The sequence below is a fragment of the Cygnus olor genome, chromosome 2, assembly GCF_009769625.2.
Source record: "Cygnus olor isolate bCygOlo1 chromosome 2, bCygOlo1.pri.v2, whole genome shotgun sequence".
In the NCBI taxonomy this organism is placed as follows: Eukaryota; Metazoa; Chordata; class Aves; order Anseriformes; family Anatidae; genus Cygnus; species Cygnus olor.
The window spans coordinates 50,992,695-51,011,068 of NC_049170.1; the positions used below are offsets into that span (position 1 = coordinate 50,992,695).

General features: G+C 38.7%; 1 long non-coding RNA gene across 2 annotated transcripts in view; it reads right to left on the reverse strand.

The window, feature by feature from the left end:
• Window positions 1-18,374, reverse strand: part of LOC121065312 — a 343,045-nt gene that overhangs the window by 250,684 nt on the left and 73,987 nt on the right. For both annotated transcript variants that reach the window (XR_005816986.1, XR_005816985.1), the window contains exon 3: window positions 16,746-16,826. This is a non-coding gene — a long non-coding RNA (uncharacterized LOC121065312). The remainder of the gene's footprint in view (window positions 1-16,745; window positions 16,827-18,374) is intronic.

Consider the following 18,374-nt stretch of genomic DNA (forward strand, 5'->3'; position numbering starts at 1 on the left):
ACATCAACTTTTTCAATGTACAAACAAGGACGAAATTCAGAGCTTTCTCAGTAACTTGCACACCTCTGCAGCCTCAGCTAAGCTTGGGGGTGACTTGTCCTCCTTTGTGCTATATAGCCTTTGAATTTTTCCTTCTCTGCTTCTGTGGTAGGAGTAGAGCAAGCAGCTGAGTACACGTGTGTGGAGCTTCCTCCTGCGCAGGGGCATCCAGACCATGCACAGCAGGCATCTGCTCTGGCAGTCAAGTCCATATTCAGGGGGCAGAACAGCGCCAGGGAGAGAGAAACGCAGGAGTGTTGTGGTTGGATTGGGTGGTTGATTGCTTGCTTCATTGGTTTGGGGGCAGGGTTATGGACTTTTTTCATTATTTTGAGTCTTTGTTATTTTTTTCTACTTGTTTGCAAATACAACATAGGTTTTGTTTGTGAATTTTTTGAGGAAATTGGCTTTCAGTAATCTAGGTATACTCTTCTCCAAGCTGTGCCATGTTTGGAGTCCTCCAGAAGGATGGAGTAATGCTACAATGGGTTAGAGTTTCCATGGGCTAGACTATGGGCAGGTGTTTTAGGGGTCTAGGCATTAGAAGAAGGAAAGACAGATAGCTTTCACTCTGTCTCTCAGTGCTGTTAGACACACCAATTAGTTTTAAGTCAAAAATGTTTGAGAGCCATCAGATTAATTTCAACTAATTTTTCTACTACAACTGCCTGTCTTTCCCAAATAACCCCTTCCCAAGCAGTACAGGATTCCAGGTTTCTGTATCTCTATGAGCTAATAAAAGTGAATCCGAAGGCCCCAAGATGCATCAGAAGAACTGAAGAGTGCAACTGGCATTTCTTTGGTTTCATAATTAAAGTCTGGTGATTAAATCAGTAGATCCGATTTTGGCTGAGAATCTTCAGAAAGCAAGGGACAGAATCACCAGCAAAGCCCCAGAATATTCTCAGCTCTTGCCTTCAGCACAACAGTTTCCTTGTTGCCCAAACATAAGTGACAGCAAACTTCTTTGTGGTGCACGAAACAAAGACAACAGAAAAAGAAAAAAAAAAAAAGCCATTTCTTGACAGCTGTGGCAGCATTATCTCCTGGTAGCATAACTGTATTTTTAGCAATATTTTTGAAGACCAAGCAGAGCAATGATTGCCTTTTATCACAGTGATGCTACCTGCAGCTACTAAAACACTGAGATGGTGCAGTCAAACAAATCCATCCTCATCACTTTGTTCTTACTCTAACAGATACGTCATGGGACAAATGATGCATCAAGGAACATCACTGCCACATACCTAAGATTTTATCAGAAGTCTCATAGTATTTGGTGAAGTTTTGTTATGTACTTAACTTAAGACACCTAACTCTTGGCAATTGCATGAAGTACTTATGTGAGAAACTGCTTTCCTGAACCTCATATCTGTGGAGAAAAGTTGCAAAATGTAAATCCTAGGCCTTCCAATACAGGATGATTTTTCAGGAAAGTCCTGGAAGAAAATAGAAGAGAGAGTTGAGCATACTTGTGGTGTTTTATAACAGCTTTTCTTACAATAAAGATCTCCAGTACCACATCACCAATTGAACAAAATTTTGCTGGAGGCATTTAAAAAGAGATGCTCCAAACATGCACACACAAAATGGATGAAAATTCTCAGAGACTTGGTCCTGAAACTACTGGTGCAGCTAATCCTCCTGCTAGAAATCAACAACGTGCTAAAAAGATAGCCTCAGATCCTGCTCACAGCAAGAGGCTAAGCCATTTGAAAAGAGCTGATTATCCCTGCATGCAGAAGTGGAAGAGAGCTCGTAGTTTGCTACCACATATCAGTGTGCCACATCCCAATATTAAGGTCCCTTAATAAAAGATGGGAAGAGCATTACAGTGCCCACTCTCTAACCTTGTATATTATTACTGTCATCTGTTTCAGGGTTTAGGGGTTGTTGTGGTTTTTTTTGTTGTTTGTTTGTTTGTTTTGATATTTTTGCCAGTTTTCAATTTCAGTCAATGTGCCAACCTTCACAGACCAGTCAATTAAAATGGTATTTTAAGTAAGATTTCACAAGAAAACAATGAAGACATAATGAAAACATTACTCCCCCCAAATCAAGCCACATTATATGAACTGCAGTTTCCTTCTACTACTGATACTATAATTTTGACAAAAAAGGCCTTCCAGTTTTTCTGGCCTGAGTTCTGCATCTGTGTAACTAAACTATTTAAGATCGTGATTAAGACCCAGATACAATTTCTAAGTCATTACTCTGTTATTCAGATGCATAGAGTTTCTATTTTTATACCTGTTAACTTATTCATTGGTGTATGTGTTTACATGTTGAACTGATGCTCACTGAGCAGTAGTTCCTGGTTCCTCTTCCTCTGCCCTTTTGAGCAGAAGGACATACTACTTTTTCCCCTTGCTTCTCTTGCTCAGCTCACTCTTTCTTCCACAACTCATCTAATATAGTGGCCAGTAGTGTTTAAAATTCATTTAGACATTCTTCTGAAATTGTTCAGATCTAGATCATTTGAATCTGCTGCTTTGTACAGTGTCTCTATTTTTTTTTTTTCAAATGGCACTCTTAAAATCCTTTCTACGAGGAGACAGATTTGCAAGTACTGCCAATCCCTTCCTTGCCTGGACCTTGCCTTCTCGTGGTAGCATTTAAGTCACTCGTTACTGGTGTATGACTACCAGAGCTACCAAGCAATACAGAATATGGGAAGAAACACACATGCACACATACACAAGTTCTCTTTCTTATTTAGAAAATGTTAACTAGAGAAAAACATTGAATAGCTCAAGCACTTTTCTCATTTACAAACGGTCAGCTTTAGAATACTTCAAGAAGTATTACACCCCAGTCCTACTGTGCGCATTTCAGAAGAAACTATGGAAAAAATGTTTGCTTTTGATGACTGGTTTACGTGTCTGAAAATATGAACAGCTTATTATGTGACTATGCATTTTCCTTAAAATCAAAGGAGTATTGCTTTTTGTTGCTATTGTGTGTGTGTTTGATTTAAATAAAGTGATCCACCGCCAGTTGCACGCATACTAAGAACCTTGCGATTCTGGACAGCATGCCCTGCCACAGACCAGCACACAGACCAAAACGGAAATTTTCAATGATCCTACTCCAAGTGCACTGTTCCTACTGGAACAATACTGCAGTCCACAGATTAGCCATGAATTACATTAAAAATACAGTATCCTGCATTTTACAACCTAAACTAAAACAGATGTAATTAAAGCCTCTGAAAGTAATTTTGGCTAGTACATCACTTATATGTACAGCTAAAGCAGATACTTTCTCAGGCATTTTTGCCAAATTTGAGTAATTCTCTTGGTCTGTGTTTTAATTACTGTATATGCTTTCCTGTTACATTTAAGAATATCCATTACACCCTTGAACAGCCAATGCTATGAGAAAGCATGTTTTGTTTTAAAGCCTAGTGGTGTTTCAAATCATTGGAATGATACTGGCAGAGCTCTGCAGCTTGCAGATGCTTCTGATATATACTGTATAGTATAGTCTGTACACACACCCACACCCATGACCCACGTCTGATCTTGGCTGCAGCAACCTACAGCACATCCAAAGCAACCTTACAGATGTAAGGGAAGCTACACAGAATCATGTTCAAGCCAATGTTATGCTTAAATACCACTGCAATTCTCCCCCTGGTATGGCACCTAAATTAAAGCCAACTTCAATAAACATTTTCTTCTCAAAAAGACTGACTTGTTTGGTTTTAGATTCCTTGCACCCCCCCATCCCTTCTGTGCAAATGCACAAAAAGCAATCCTGCCAAGAACATACAGCATAACCCCGTACCAGCATCCCTGGAGAATCACAGTCTCCTAATTTATGGGGTGAATTTCAGAGACCTATATCAGTTCCTCTTTGGTTCAAGAATCCATGTCGGACAATGAGGTTGGGAGATCACTCCGTCTAGTGTGAGTGTTAAGTTTCAGTCCACTTGTAATAATAAAACTGGGGGAATTTTAAGTTAAAAAAAAATAAAAAATAAAAAAGTAAAAAGAAAGAAAGAAAAAAAAAAGTAAGCTGCTGCAATCCAGTCCATACTTTGCTTGGCTTAACAGCAGCTTAACCTCCCCAAGCGGCCAGATGCAAACTTTTAGTGGAAACTGCAGTTTTAGATAATTGCATTTGGTGATATCTTCCTGCAAAAACAGCCTTGTTCTCCTGCTTGGCTTTGTAGACCAAAGCGCACAATGAAGTAAAATCTAAATGTATGTACCACATACTGTAGGTATATGTGTGCATTCACACGTGTATGGAAAACACCAGATGAGTAAGTTCCCCTCAAAATGCATCAACTATGTCTAGACCAACTGCTTCAGTCAGTCCAAGTTTCAAGAAAAAGGGAACAGCTGTAGGCAAGAGAAGACAATCACAGCTGCTTTAAAACTTAAAGTAAATTATGTGGGAGGATTTGCAGATAAAAATGAAGTGTATTTTAAATAGTAATTCCTGCGTACTGAAAGTTTGTGCTATTTTAAACAAGAATAAAATGCACTTTTTGCATAACTATGGATCAGAGTCTCCTCTCAGTTCTATAAGCAAAATTTTGAACCTACTGCTGAAAAATCAGCAGAACCGTCTGTTATACGTCAGCGGATTTGAAAAAGTAGAACTTGGCCAAAAACTCTTTTCTAAGAGGAAAATGTGCCTTTGCATGTCAACTGGTAAAAATGATATAACCAAGAAAAGGGATATATAATTTCCATGTACATTCTATCATCACTCACATGGGAAATTTTGTCTCCATTTGAATAAGATTCGAGAGAACTCCGTGTGATAATATGAATTACTTTATTATTGCCTTAATGTAAAGAACATTAAAAGGAGCTAATACAGCCTAGATTTTGTCCTATGAGATAATAGAATGCACTTTTGCACTTAGAGTACGTATTACGGATTTCCTTATGAAAAACTCAAAAAAAAAAAAATTTTATGCCAGCTTTTGGTGGGATGTTTCAGTAAGAAAAATAACAAAATATGGAAAACAAAACAAAACAAAACAAAAAAGCTGACTAGAATGTGAAAGCTATTCAAAATGAGTTCAAAATTATCAGTTTTCCCTAATAAGCAAGTCACACAACTGCTCTATCCACACAAAGGTTCAGCATCCACGCTTGCAGCTTGGCTGCGGAGATCCAGACATATCCATGTCTAGTTCCCTTCTTGGAGCGTAAAATCAAGGGAATTCCCAGCACGATGCCAGGAGAACAGCACTGTAGGAATGACCCATGCCCACAAGTCCAGGAGCTGGTTTTAGATACAGAACCCAGAGTCTGGCTTTTTTTTCTTACAGTGGCAAAATGTTACAGCATGCATCTGTGTTGAAACACTGTATTTGCCAACACAAATCAATCAAGCTGCGAAGCACTTGACTCCAAACAAAAGTGTGTACTACCTCTTGGTACTCCTTTCCAAAGCTTTGGTCAAATTCCTAATTGCCAAAGCACCAAAAATCTCATTTTTTGGTTACTCTTCCCTCAGAAAGTGCAGCATGTGAATCAAAAACCCTCCACTTTGGCTGCCATTCAGGTATTTCCAGTAGATCTCGGAGTAGAAAGTATTGAGCTTTTCCTTATGATGAAGGCTTTATTTTAAATCCATTCAAGTTTCTTCAAAATATAGAAAGCCTCCAACTTAGATTTTGCTTTGCCAGGAACTCTTGTGTTCAAAATGGGAGGCAAGAATGGACAACAGAATAGATACCTGAGTGGCAGGGTATCATCTCTAAACAACAAAAATTAAACTCACTTTTTGAAAAATACATGGCTCAAAACCTGCAACACTGCCCCCAAAGTAAAAAGAAGTTTTAAAACAGTGTGTGTGCTAGGGAAGATCTGAGAAGTCAGCACTCTCGTCCTCTGATGCATATTCCTATTTTTATTGTATTTGTCCCCCAGAAGAAACACCTACTGTCACCGAATTCCTTTTTTTCCACCAGCTTATCAGCGCATGCCCTTGACCAGAGTACAAAAGCAGCATTTACCAGTGCTTTGCAGGTGAAAGACTATTCTTCTTTATAAATTATACATCGTAGAATCTCAGCATTTCTTTCCCACTGAAAACCTATTCAAGCATTCCCACATCTGTAGGCTAAGTGGTTTGCTCCAGGCGAGGGGGGGGGGAGGAAGGGGGGCAACGAATGCTGATATTTCAAGATACCTAATCTCTTAATGATTGGAATCAGAGGAAGGGTATGGCTATGAAAGAGACAGCTTGAAATGGGACTAATCTCTGGTGCAGCTGAACCTACAGAGCTGTAGTACTGCCACCAACACTGCTTCCCCTGACTGTGTTCTGCTACCCAAGGGTGGTCGAGCAGGGTAATTGAATTGCATGGGGAAATTTCTTGCTATGATATTTCTGTCCTGGGAAAGGACAGTGGACAGCCCCTCTCCCCAGCCAGCATGAGGTGACATGGCTGGATGCCAGCGGAGCCAAGCAGGCATCATCTCCATCAGACAACAGCAACGCAAACAAGGCAATATTCCCACTCTGTCCTGCTTTGATCATGGCAAAACCCTCACTTCCTGATTTCTAGGCTAATGATTTCCACAGGTCTGCTGTCTCACTAGTTCACCTCTGCCTGAAGACACCCTGACGGCAGAGCACTGCTCTGCCTTTCCCAGCTGATGGACACAGGCAGGCTGTCACTTTTTAACAGAGACACTGAATATTTTCCAATTCATTCCTCATGCTAGCCAAATACAATCCATATCAGCACTAGGGCATGCCACTGAGGTTCAGCTTTCCCTATTTTCAGCTTTTTCTGAATCTGTTAAAGGCAGTGATACACAAAGGTGCATCCCCAAGAGCAGCCTTCAGCTTCCCTGCAGAAATAAGCCACTGTCCACTTTGCTTCCTTACAATATACACAAGAAAGCCTACGTGCTAATCGTGACCCAAGGCCAAAAAATATGAAATTAATCTCAGTTGTAAACATCTTTAAACAAGTTTAGACTCTCAAGTTTTAATTTTCAGTTAACGAACTGAGTCACTGTATGCACCCAGTGTCTGAAAATGATGGTGTGCAATCTGCAATACAGCCCTCCTACACTGATCCCTGCCACAAGGAAGAACACCCCCCAGTACACACACAACCCACCGACTGTACACAGAGCAGTGACATAACCAGAATTAGTCACTCCCGAGTGCACAGAGAAGCACTGGGCTTGGGAGAGGGCCGTCTTCCCCAGGACAAGGCACATCTGCGCAACAGGATGTCTTCCAAGTTAAGGGCTGGTGTGTTTTGCCGGCAGAGGCAACAGAAGCCAGGAGGATTACAGTCACTTTCAAGGGGCCTGGGAAGGTGGGGAGGGAGGTCAAGCACCTAGGGCACATTCGCACAACTAGCCAGGCACCAAAAAATTAAAAAAAAAGAAGCAACTGTGATCCCTCCCCTCTGCAGAACAGCAGTGGCGTTCAGTCAGCCATGAATTTACTGTATGGGAGTTGCTGCAGCTCTCTCAGGAAGACTTTTATTTTTTTTTGCCTACACTGGGTTTTCTGTCTGGTGTGTCTTTTATTAACTCCTAGGGCACGTCTATAAGAGGAGACACGTGGGGGCTGGGGAAGTAACAAAGCAAGGGTGCTTAAGACACTGGCATTTCATGAGTTAAACTGACTTTTTCCAAAGTACTCATCACCATAGACTATTTTATTAATGAGCAGAAAACTGTGAGAGAAAAAAAAAATATATATATATAAGACTATCAATCCCCATTAAACTTGATCCAACATGTTAAAGGATGAGCTCTCAGTTTTCAAATACTCCAAGACAAAAAGACTTTTGTTACTAAAATTTCCAACACTAGAGCCCATTCTGGACAGCAGAATACTTGAGCCTATAGCTAGAGCAGATTACAAAGGAAAGACCGGTGCAGAAGTCCTGAATATAAAACCAACATGATAAAATTAGTTCCACGTTCCCAAATATCCTACAGCTGACAAAATGAACCAAAGTCTAGCTGTAACCCTGGAAAAACATACCTCAGTGTACAATTGAGACATGTCAGGCCAAAAATTTCAAAATATCAAGTTTCTGGACACTCCAATAATTGAGTCCTCTCTTAAATACCTGTGATGCAAATAGATGATTTCTTTCAAAAACTTTACATAAATTTAACTGAAAGTACAAGCTCAAAGATAGCACGGAAGAGAACAAACCTAAACCATTAGTTTCAGTGACAGAAAGCACAACAAACAAGTTCCTTGTCTTCAAAGAAGTGGGAGTCAATGCCTGCTGCCAGTACCAAAATGTGCGCTACCATTTGGATGAGCAAGGTTAACTTTAAAGAATTAAAAGTTTTCTGTTTTAATTTCTGAATCTGTTCACTGTGCATGTACCAGGCAATTCTGTTTTAGTTGTTTTCCTTATGTCTAAAGGTCTAAGAGAATTTGGAATCCAAGGTCTTCCCTGGAAAGCAAGCCTCAAATTTTTAAGACATTTGTGTTTGACATGGTTATGTAGTTCATGGCTAACTCCATAACTGGTTAGAAGGATGCCACACCTGACAAGATTCCTACCAAGAGGACAGCAAGTTGGAGCAAAGTCTGGTGGTTGAGATTTAAAGAAAAAAGCCCCTCCTGTTCTGGAGACATAGATGTGCAATACAAAGTGGGTCTCTTTGAAGTTCTGATATCAGACTCTGCTTTTTACAACAGATCAATGCCACTTTGAGGTAGATGTTTCTCTCTGTGGTGCAGCAGATAGGTTTCAATTAATTTCAGAAGTAGAGGTGGTTGTGATGGGACTTCTGTACTTATTGAACAAGTCTTAAATTCTGCAGCCATACTTGTTCAATATATGAAATACTGGTAGTGTGGTGACGCAGCTGAGAATAATTTCATATTAAATGCACTGACCATTCATTCTGGATAATATGGAATTTACTATTGCTTGGAGTGAACAGCAAATAGGTCAATCTGCCCAAGCCTTTGTTTTTGTTTTTATATATATATATTTATATAATATTTTATATTATATTCTGCCACTCTTTTTTCTCTAGCACTTTGAGACTTTCTTTTTTTTTAACTTTTTGTCATTTTTTTTTAATTGGTAGTTAACATAGCCATGCAAAAATAATAACATACTGATATCCCTCTTACCCACCTCAGACTGTTCAAGTTTTTGTAAAGAATTAACTGCCAGGAAACCACAAGTCAGACTCAAAGAGTAGGAATTTATAATAAAACAAGAGTTTGTTCCTTTAGGCCAAATAAGCCCTCTCTTCAGCTTCTGTTGTATCACCTGCAAACAATCAAAAAAAACCTGAAACAAACTGCCTCAGCATTCAACAAAAAGCTCTTTTTTCTTTGGGTAACTTACTGTTCTACCTCACAGAGCCGGCAGGAAGTGATCCAGCCTGATCATGTAGTTCAAAACTGCTTTCATCACTGTCAAGAATTTAAAGTCACTGAGCCATCAGCAGCTATTCAGTATTAACAGAAAGGGTGCTGTCTGTGCAGGGACAATTAGTTTCATTAGATTTACATAAGAAATTCTGCTAATTTGGAGTTTGCATAACTTAAGTGGAAAATACTATATTTTAAGAGCCATCTTTCAAACAAAACAATGCAATAAAAATTAAAATTATGTCTGCCTTGCTGTAAATTTTCCTGCTAGGAACATGGTCCCAAGGAAGTGCTATTAACTTTTTCTTCACACATCATCTTTGGGGGAAAAAAAAAATATCAGAGACCAGCTTTTGAGATAGCAGGAAAACTAAAAAAAAATAATAAAATAAAATAAAAAATAAAAAAAATAGAGAGAGAGCAAACAGAATGACATGGAGAAGTGAAAGAAGAGCTGGTAAAGAAAATAAAAATAAGACCTAACTGAATTAAGAAAGCAATATGTATAATGCTATTCACAAAAAAAAAAAGAGAAAAAAGTCTTCTCAACTGATATGGAAAGCTCTGCTTATGCCATGGGCACCACACTTCTACCCAGCATCTGGAAGTGCAGCTGAAGGAGAGATGGAGCAGCTCTCAGGAGCTCTTGGAAAGGACAATCTTGCAGGTGATCTACATAAGTTTATGGCAGGGAATGAAGAAAGTTTCAGCAGTCCTCTACAGGAACAGAGAATTATGACATTGCACTGGATGTTCAGAGCTGGGGAATTCACTTAAAACTTATTGAAGGGCAAGGGAGTGAGGGAGAACTTCTACCAGGTCTGCCTGTAGTTCTGTTCTCATCCTCCGTGTTCTGCTGCCCTGTAGCTTTCAGAGTCAGACACTTGCATTAGTCAATGGGAATACATGTCGATATAACAACAGAAACAAAGATGATTCATGAATGCATGCTAATTTGTATTTCCCATGGAAAAGAAGAAATTAAAAGAAGCCAATTCCAAAAATTAAAAGTTTCTTAAAATGTTTTATGGAAACACTCACACTGGATATCCTCTTCAAAAACCCAAACCTTTAAGGTAAAATTGGCTGTGTGCAAGCCAACAAGCAGATACATGGCCTTTTTCCTTGAAATACATCTTACAAGTAGAGTAGCAAAACCAAATTGCTGTTTATCAATATTGCCACCATTATCAGTCTTTACATAAATTAATAAATACACATGTTAACACCACTAATTTAAAGAAAAGCACTTGGCAATTTATTTCTACCCTTTCCATCCCAAGTATAAATCCCTTTCCCTAAGACAACCAGGTTCTGCTCCAAACTACTGTAGCCTTCAGCTTGAGAAGAGCCAGTCAAAAATCTTATCTAAAAACTGTGCTTTGTTGTTAATAGTTTTCTGTTCAGAACAGTTTCTGAGAAATTCCACATTTTCAGCTTGAACTGAGCCCTGGCTGGGGCAGGAAGAGTGCCCCAAAGGCTGCAGGTCCCAGCGCAGTGCTTGCCAGCTGTGCTGCTCTGTTTCCGAATTATGAGCCTTGTGGCGCCAGAGTTGTGGCAAAGAGCGAGAAACAGATCTGCTCTTTCAGTGAGGACTGCTGCTTCATTCAACTCAAACAGTCTATTCACTGGTCATGGCCAAAATAGCCGCATGTGATAACTACAGAGGAGCATAATGCATGTGCATGATGGAAAGAAAATTCAATTTTAAGACCTAACATTGATAGCACACTGAGTGCCCCTCTCGCTGATTCTGGTAAGATTCAAGAAGCACTTCAGAGGATTTTCACCACCATTTCTCTAACAGCTGCACCACTTGAGCTACTCACAGTCTTAGGGTTTTAAAGTAACAGCTGAAGTGTATTTTTCTACTATTTTCTTCTCATTAAAAATGAAATGTCCAAGCCATATTCACTTAATACCACAGAGAAAAGAGAAACAAAGAAGAGAAGAAAGGTCACTGTCAGGCCAAGATCAAGTCTGGAAAATTTCAGCTTGAGACATGAGCATTTCAGGAAGTTATAAGCAACTGGAATAATAAAAGAATAATTGAAACACTGTAGGAATTTTAACTATAGCTCTTGCTATGCTAACCAAGTATTATTTAATGTATTTCAGCAACATGCAGAAACGCTTCTTGGCTGAGAACGCTTCTTGGTCTGTGCTCTCAAGATCACTCTCAGCCTGCCTGAAGAAACAGAAGAAAAGGATACACGGTGTTGATCAGCACCATATCAGATGGGGATCAGCACAGCTCTCTTGCTTTCAGTGGCACCAGTGAGTCACAGAACACCAGGAAAAGGGAGTACAAACAAAATCCCCCAACTTGCAGTAGCTCATCGAGTTTATTATAGCGTTGCTTCCTCCCCTTCACAAAACCACCCCATTGTCCAGCCTCTCCGCAAGCCAGCTAATTGAAATCTGGTTTGTTCTGGTGCCTATTGCGAGGGCATACAGAACCAAAGAGAAGTATTTCTCCAATTTAAAAGAAGTTGCTGTTCAAATCATAGGTTCAAGGTTTTGGTTCCCACCCACCCAGCACAATCCCTTCAGTTCTTTGCCCCTACTTCTTGAAGGAGGGCCATGAATCAAATGAAACCTAATCAAAGCTTTCTGCATCTCACCCCAGAAGAGATTTTGTAATTGTCACCAGATTAAAACCACCTATTTTTTCCTTTGTTGCTCCAGAGGAACACAGGATGGAGAGAGGCATCCTGTAATTGCTGAATCCCCGTTGGAAATTCTTCATGCCAACTCTAGGTCCCCTGCAGAAATTAAAAATATATATCAATATATTTTTGAAGTTGACTCCACTTCACAAGTATTTGCAAAGGGCCGGAGTGCCTAAATACACCAGGGTGCTCCAGAGGCATTGCCACTAGCATCTTCTTTTAAGTTCCTTCCACACACTATGATACTGTGAGCATTTCGGTCTGAAACTAGGTCATAAACTTCTCTATTGGAAAGCGTTTATAGCTGTTTGGACTGGATTATTCTGTTCAAGAGGTTATAATAATAAAGGAAGCTTGCAAGTGTGCTTTTTCCAAACTCTTGGTATGCCGTTGCCAGTTTGAGAAACTGTCTCATTACTTATCCTTGTTTGGCTCCTCTGTTCTCGATTTCTTGCTTGTTTTGAGCTCTTTTTGGACAAATATAAAATTTACTGTTTCACCTAATTAACATGAGGGAGAATATAGAAAAGTTGCTTATTTATTCCAGTTCCAGAATCAGTTTTACAAAAGGCAGTTAGAGTTTCAAGAGGAATTCAGATATTAGAGTCCTGCCAAAGTTTACAGTCTAGTTATATCCTGCTACAGATAAATAAATAAATAAATAAATGAAATGCTTTGTGGTTTTTTTTTTTTCATTTTTATACGTATCTCTGGCAAGATACAATCCACTTCCATATATTCACATGCATCCAGATGATCTGTGGATAAATCTTATTCTCTTTAGTCTAATAAAATTGGCCAACTCACTTTCTCCACTTCCAAACATTCAAAGCAGTTTTCTTAGCCAGTCCTTTTTACACAGGCAAGGACAGCAAAGAATTTACTTTTTTTCTTACCTTCCTGACTTTTTCTAAGACTTAAACCCGTGAGCAAACACTTCACCCATGCTTCCAGTCTTGCAAGGCTTGTTATTTGAAGTTCCTGCTCTTTGCTCTGCACTAAATAGATTGTCTTCTTGTACCACAGATGGGATTCACATACAAACTTATGCCCATTTTCTGGGGATTTGAGGAATAAGAGGAATAAGGTGCCCAGTAGTTTTGTCTAAGTAGGAGAGGTGGCTTAGCAGTCTTTTATGTGCTGAGCCATCATGTTTCCATAAGCCATCAGAACAAAGACAGTGGAGTTATCTTCAACTGAAAAAGCATTAAATAGCATGCTGCACCCAACTTGCTTTGCATCTCATAAGGATTCAACCCTGGATAGTAAGGTGACCCTTTATAAGAGCTGAATCATTTTCTGCCCCAAATATAGGCAGAAAAGGAAAAATGAGGGCAGAGGGGATGAAAATACATGTACAATGTTAAGTTGGCTCTGTAATCTGGATCAGATAGCAAATCCAAGTTCTCCACTGTTTGGAAGAAAACCAAAAATGGAGAGCAAAAATAAACCCAACTTTTACCCAGCTGCATTAATTATATCTCCAAAACATTCTCTGCCAACAAGGAGAATTAGTATAATTAAATTACTCTCCTTAAACTAACTCTGAAGTTTTAGCTAAGAGTTGTTATTTTGGTTCTGTTTGCTTTTGTAGAATTTTAAAAGCCCATACTTTTGAAACTCTAGTACCCTGTATTCTATACTTAACACATTCACAGTATCGCATTTTACTTTTTCCAAAGAGGCTCAACTTCAGCACACCAACAGCTTTTTCGAGTTTGACAAGTCTACTGTATAAGTCAATATTATATATATTGCACAGTATATTTTTGTGACACGCAATCTAACCAAGTCAGGTAAGTTTATGCAATATCCACAGTTCCTTCCATAGCCTTGATGCAATAGTTGCAATACACATAGCCAACTCCTCAACACAATGATTTTGCAGCAAAGGCACTATTGCATAATTCCTTTTTTCTTTTCAACCCATCTAAATCTCTGTGAAGTTGAAAGCAGTATTTTAAACAAATAAATAAAAATAACAAGAGAAAAGAATGTTCAATTCTGATTAACGGTCCTGTGTTTTAATGTGTTGATGGGAGGCTCAACCCACAGAATGCATGTCCACAGTGATATTTGAACTTTGGTAGTTTCTTCCACACAATCCTGAATTCTGTCAGGAAAAAAATGACCAGGACGACTGCCTCACAGAACAGGAGACTTTGAGCACCATCTTGGCTTTCTGGAACCCAAAGAGGAGCAGAACATAATGGCCACACAACCTCCAAATTATTCATCTCCATGCCAAAAAAAAAAAAAAAAAAAAGTATTAATTAAAAGCATGGAAAGTGTGCTCAAAAAGAAAAGCGAGACAGGTCTGAGCAGCTGCTTCAGACCTACATATTTTGAAGGCACTAGCAATCAGAAATCAGAACCACAGAAGCTGTTCGGTTTCATTTTACTTCGGGTAGATTTTATTTAGCCCAGCAATTTAAGAAGATACTTTATTTAAAGCTTAGCAGCCATCCTCCTTTCCCACCATCCCACTAGAGCAAAAAGGGCATTGTGCAACTTCTGAATATCCTGGCACATCGTCATAGTCCGCAGATTAAGTGACAGGAGGTACAAAGCAAACAGCACGGTGCTCTCTCTCACTCCATGGCATTCAGTTGGGGAATTCTGAATTGCATGAAATTGCAGAGCCCAAAAATTCATCCAGGTTCAAACCATAGTCCCAAAAATTCACAAAAGGGGAAAAGTACACCCAAGGCTACTCAACACAGAGACCACCAATGACTCAGAGGGTCCATCCTCTGCAGATCACTAGAGGATGAGATGTGAAGCAACCATATGCTGGGCTTGCTCCACTCTTCTCCCCAGGCATTAGCTACCAGTCACTCTATGGAACAGGTATCTGCTATGTCTTCCTAAAGCTCTAGACGTAACCTGGACCCTTGATCTAACTGATACTAATATTTTAAAGCGTTTGCTCTGTTCATGGTTTTATAACCCCCAAATTGCAGAACAAAGTACACTCCAAGGTCATCCATTTGCATATTTTGTGCTCTTATCTTTAGACATGTCTTTAACTCTGTGTCTATATTATGTACACATCTGGCTCCCACCTGAACACAGTGCAGTCTTTGCCATGTTTGTCTTCACGATACACTTACAAAGGAAGAAAAAAGAGGACAATTGGAGCACAGAGATAAAGCCCAAGCATGTACTAATACACCACTAACATATAAGCCCAAGTCTTTTACTTGAGCTGAAAAGTACATTGCCAGTAAACTTCAGCTCTGAGCACCAGCTGCCCAGCAGCTCTGCCTTACCAGCACAAGGCCCACATGTGCACAGAAAGCTCAATGTACCCGTGGGTAGATGTGTTGTTCTAGACTACTTTTTTGTGCAGCATGCTACTACTTCCTTTATCAGAAATGCAAGCACATAGGTGTTTAGGTGCTTGCCTCCCACTCATGTGGGGACTAAGGAATTCATCCATGGTTTCCCAGGAAGCTGGAGACAGAGCAAGAATTGAATCAAAACCAACCTTCGCATGCCTTTGGGTAGTCTTGAAAGAGCTTGGGTTAACTGCCAAAGCTATCAACAACTTAACTGTATCCTGGATTGGCACAATCTCAAAGAATAGGTTACAAAACCACTCAAGAAATTCTGAAATTGCCTTTATATTCAGGCTTACAATTGTACCTGCTAAAGTGAAATGAAATTCAAAAGTAAATGAAGGAAATACTTTTATACAGTGGCAAGGGTAAAGACTATAATAGCAGCCAGCATATTTGTTCCCACAATTCTAATCAATTACAGAGGATAATTACGTATTACTGATAATCTTACAGTTTATCAACATCAGATAACTCTTGTACATGACAAGACTGAGAAAAAAAGTTTGCAGCTCTGTGCTAAGAAACGGCATTGGCACGTTATCTTTTTACTGTATTTACATAACATTCTTGGGAGTTTTAATGGAAACATATCTTTTATAGAAGCGAATTTATTTAGAAAAACTAATTTTATGAAGTCTCTGTATCTTTTGCTGGAACACAGGCAGAAGCAGCTGAAATCCACATCATATTATTTGTGACTGCTACAGATCTATGTGCAAAAGTTGAGTGACCAAACCTGGATCACAAGACGCAGAAGAACTTAATTTGCTGGAGAGCCAGCATCCCCCCAGTGGGATAGGCTGGAATTCACTACAAATACGCAGAAAAGTGTTTTGTTTTCCTCCTCATGCAGATATTTTTAGCAAAGTATGAGCAGTCTAACTGGTAAAAAGTTTAGTAAGGGGTCAACTTCACATATATTTTTTAGCAGAGCCAAGTGTGGTTTGAGAGAACTAAAGCCTTCTGGAATAGATGTTCCAATCTGGTATAACTTAAAGTAGATGGAACTAATTCCTGGACGAACAGGTGGGTTGATGGAAGAATTAGAAGTGATAGACCATACCTTAAAATAATATTTTGATCATTAAAACCCAATTTAACATGTAATGTCATCTGTTGTCAGAGTTACCACACCTAGGAGAAAAACCAAAAACCTGTTCACAATGATTTACTGAGAGACATGTTTAAATATTCATGTAGACAAGTGCTTATTTACCTTTTATATTCAGTGAATTCTGATGCTGTAATGTTGAAGACTGCTACTATTGAAACTTAACCAAAACAATGTGAGGGAAGTTAATGAACAACCATACCAAATGGCATATATCTGACTTCTCACCTGAAGTGTGTTCATCAATCATCACTGCCATGCCAGGAAAATGCTTCAGTAACCACATAACAAGAAAGATCTGGCAAATTCCTAAACGTTTAAAAAGAAATATAGGCATGTTACATGATATAGAAGTCACCGATTCCACAGCAAGTACAGTAATACTTCAGAGTTCAGTCTCATGCTGCACTTACAAGGATTTTTTTTGTTCAAATGATTCTTCTTCTAATCTAACTTTTTATTTAGAACAAACAAAATTGTGGTGCACTGTCTGAGGCAGGACTAAAACCACATGAAATGCAATTACGAACAAGACTAATTATAGCTGGAAAATCAACATGATTTTTAAAGATGGCTATATCAAAAGAGAAGCATTTATCCCTAGTTGGTTCAATGATTTGGCAACTGCACTGTATCCACATACTCACTTGTTGATACTAATTTGCACTGTATAACAGAGAGGTTTTTCAGTTCTCACAGGAAAAGAAATAGAGTTTTCAAATTATGGTTATATTTTACAGAAATAATGACTTATGATAAATGTGAAACATATGTCTTTTCTTAAAATTTTCCCTTTATTTTTAATTTGAGTTGGAAAGCTTTATTTTTCCACAACATTTAGGTATGCAGAATACTTTAAAATTCTGGACACAGCATTCTTCAGACTTGCAGTGTGAATTCATAGCCACAATAAAAGTATGATAAAACACATAACTAATCTCTGCAAAGTCTTCTTTTTCTAAATCAAATACTACATTGGAAAAAAAAAAAAAAACATGCAATGTTAATGTTGCATGCATTTGCTTGAGTAACAGAGAGTAAATATGCAATAAGATATCTAGCAAATTAACCTTTCAAGTTTCCAGGTTGCTACCATATCACCATAAAATTCATTGGCAAAACGTGCTTTCTAGGACACAAGAGAAGTAATTTTTCATAATGGTATGGTTATGGTTCTCATTTTATGAAGAACACAAAATTTCATTCTAAATGACACATACATTACACGCATATTTTCTCCATATACAATTACCTTAATCTAAGGTGCAAAGTGCAATCTCTCAGTTGGTCCTACCCAATTTTTAGCAACCTGTAACCCATGAAAGAACATTCTCTGTTCTGCCACTTCAAAACAGTTACAACCCATGTATATCTCAGTTGCCTACTCCAGTAAATAAGGCTAGCAAAGCATCACCTGAGATATGGTTCCAATAGTATTTTAGTATATTTAACTTATTATTAAGCAAAGTTTAAAGAATCCACACACAGATAGATACCTGTCTCACTTTCTACAGAATTTTAATGGCTTATCTGATACTAGCATCTGATACATGAATGCTTCCATAAAAATTAGAAGTTCCTCTGACTCTTGGCAAGTAAAAGTAGATTTGCAATCATTTTCCTAATTCACATTTTACTACTAATTTTACATAGCTATCTTAAGGGTCTACAGAACCTCACCACCTACTGCACAGTAGGTTTAGAGTGCACTTCTGTGTTAAGAGCAGCATGGTCAGAAAAATGCTATGGTCAATAAAACAGCAAGTTCAGGTGATATTCTTATTTCATAACTGACTCCTCATATATGTTCTGCTTAAAAAATAATAATAATAATAATCAGATCAAATTAGCCTTTAA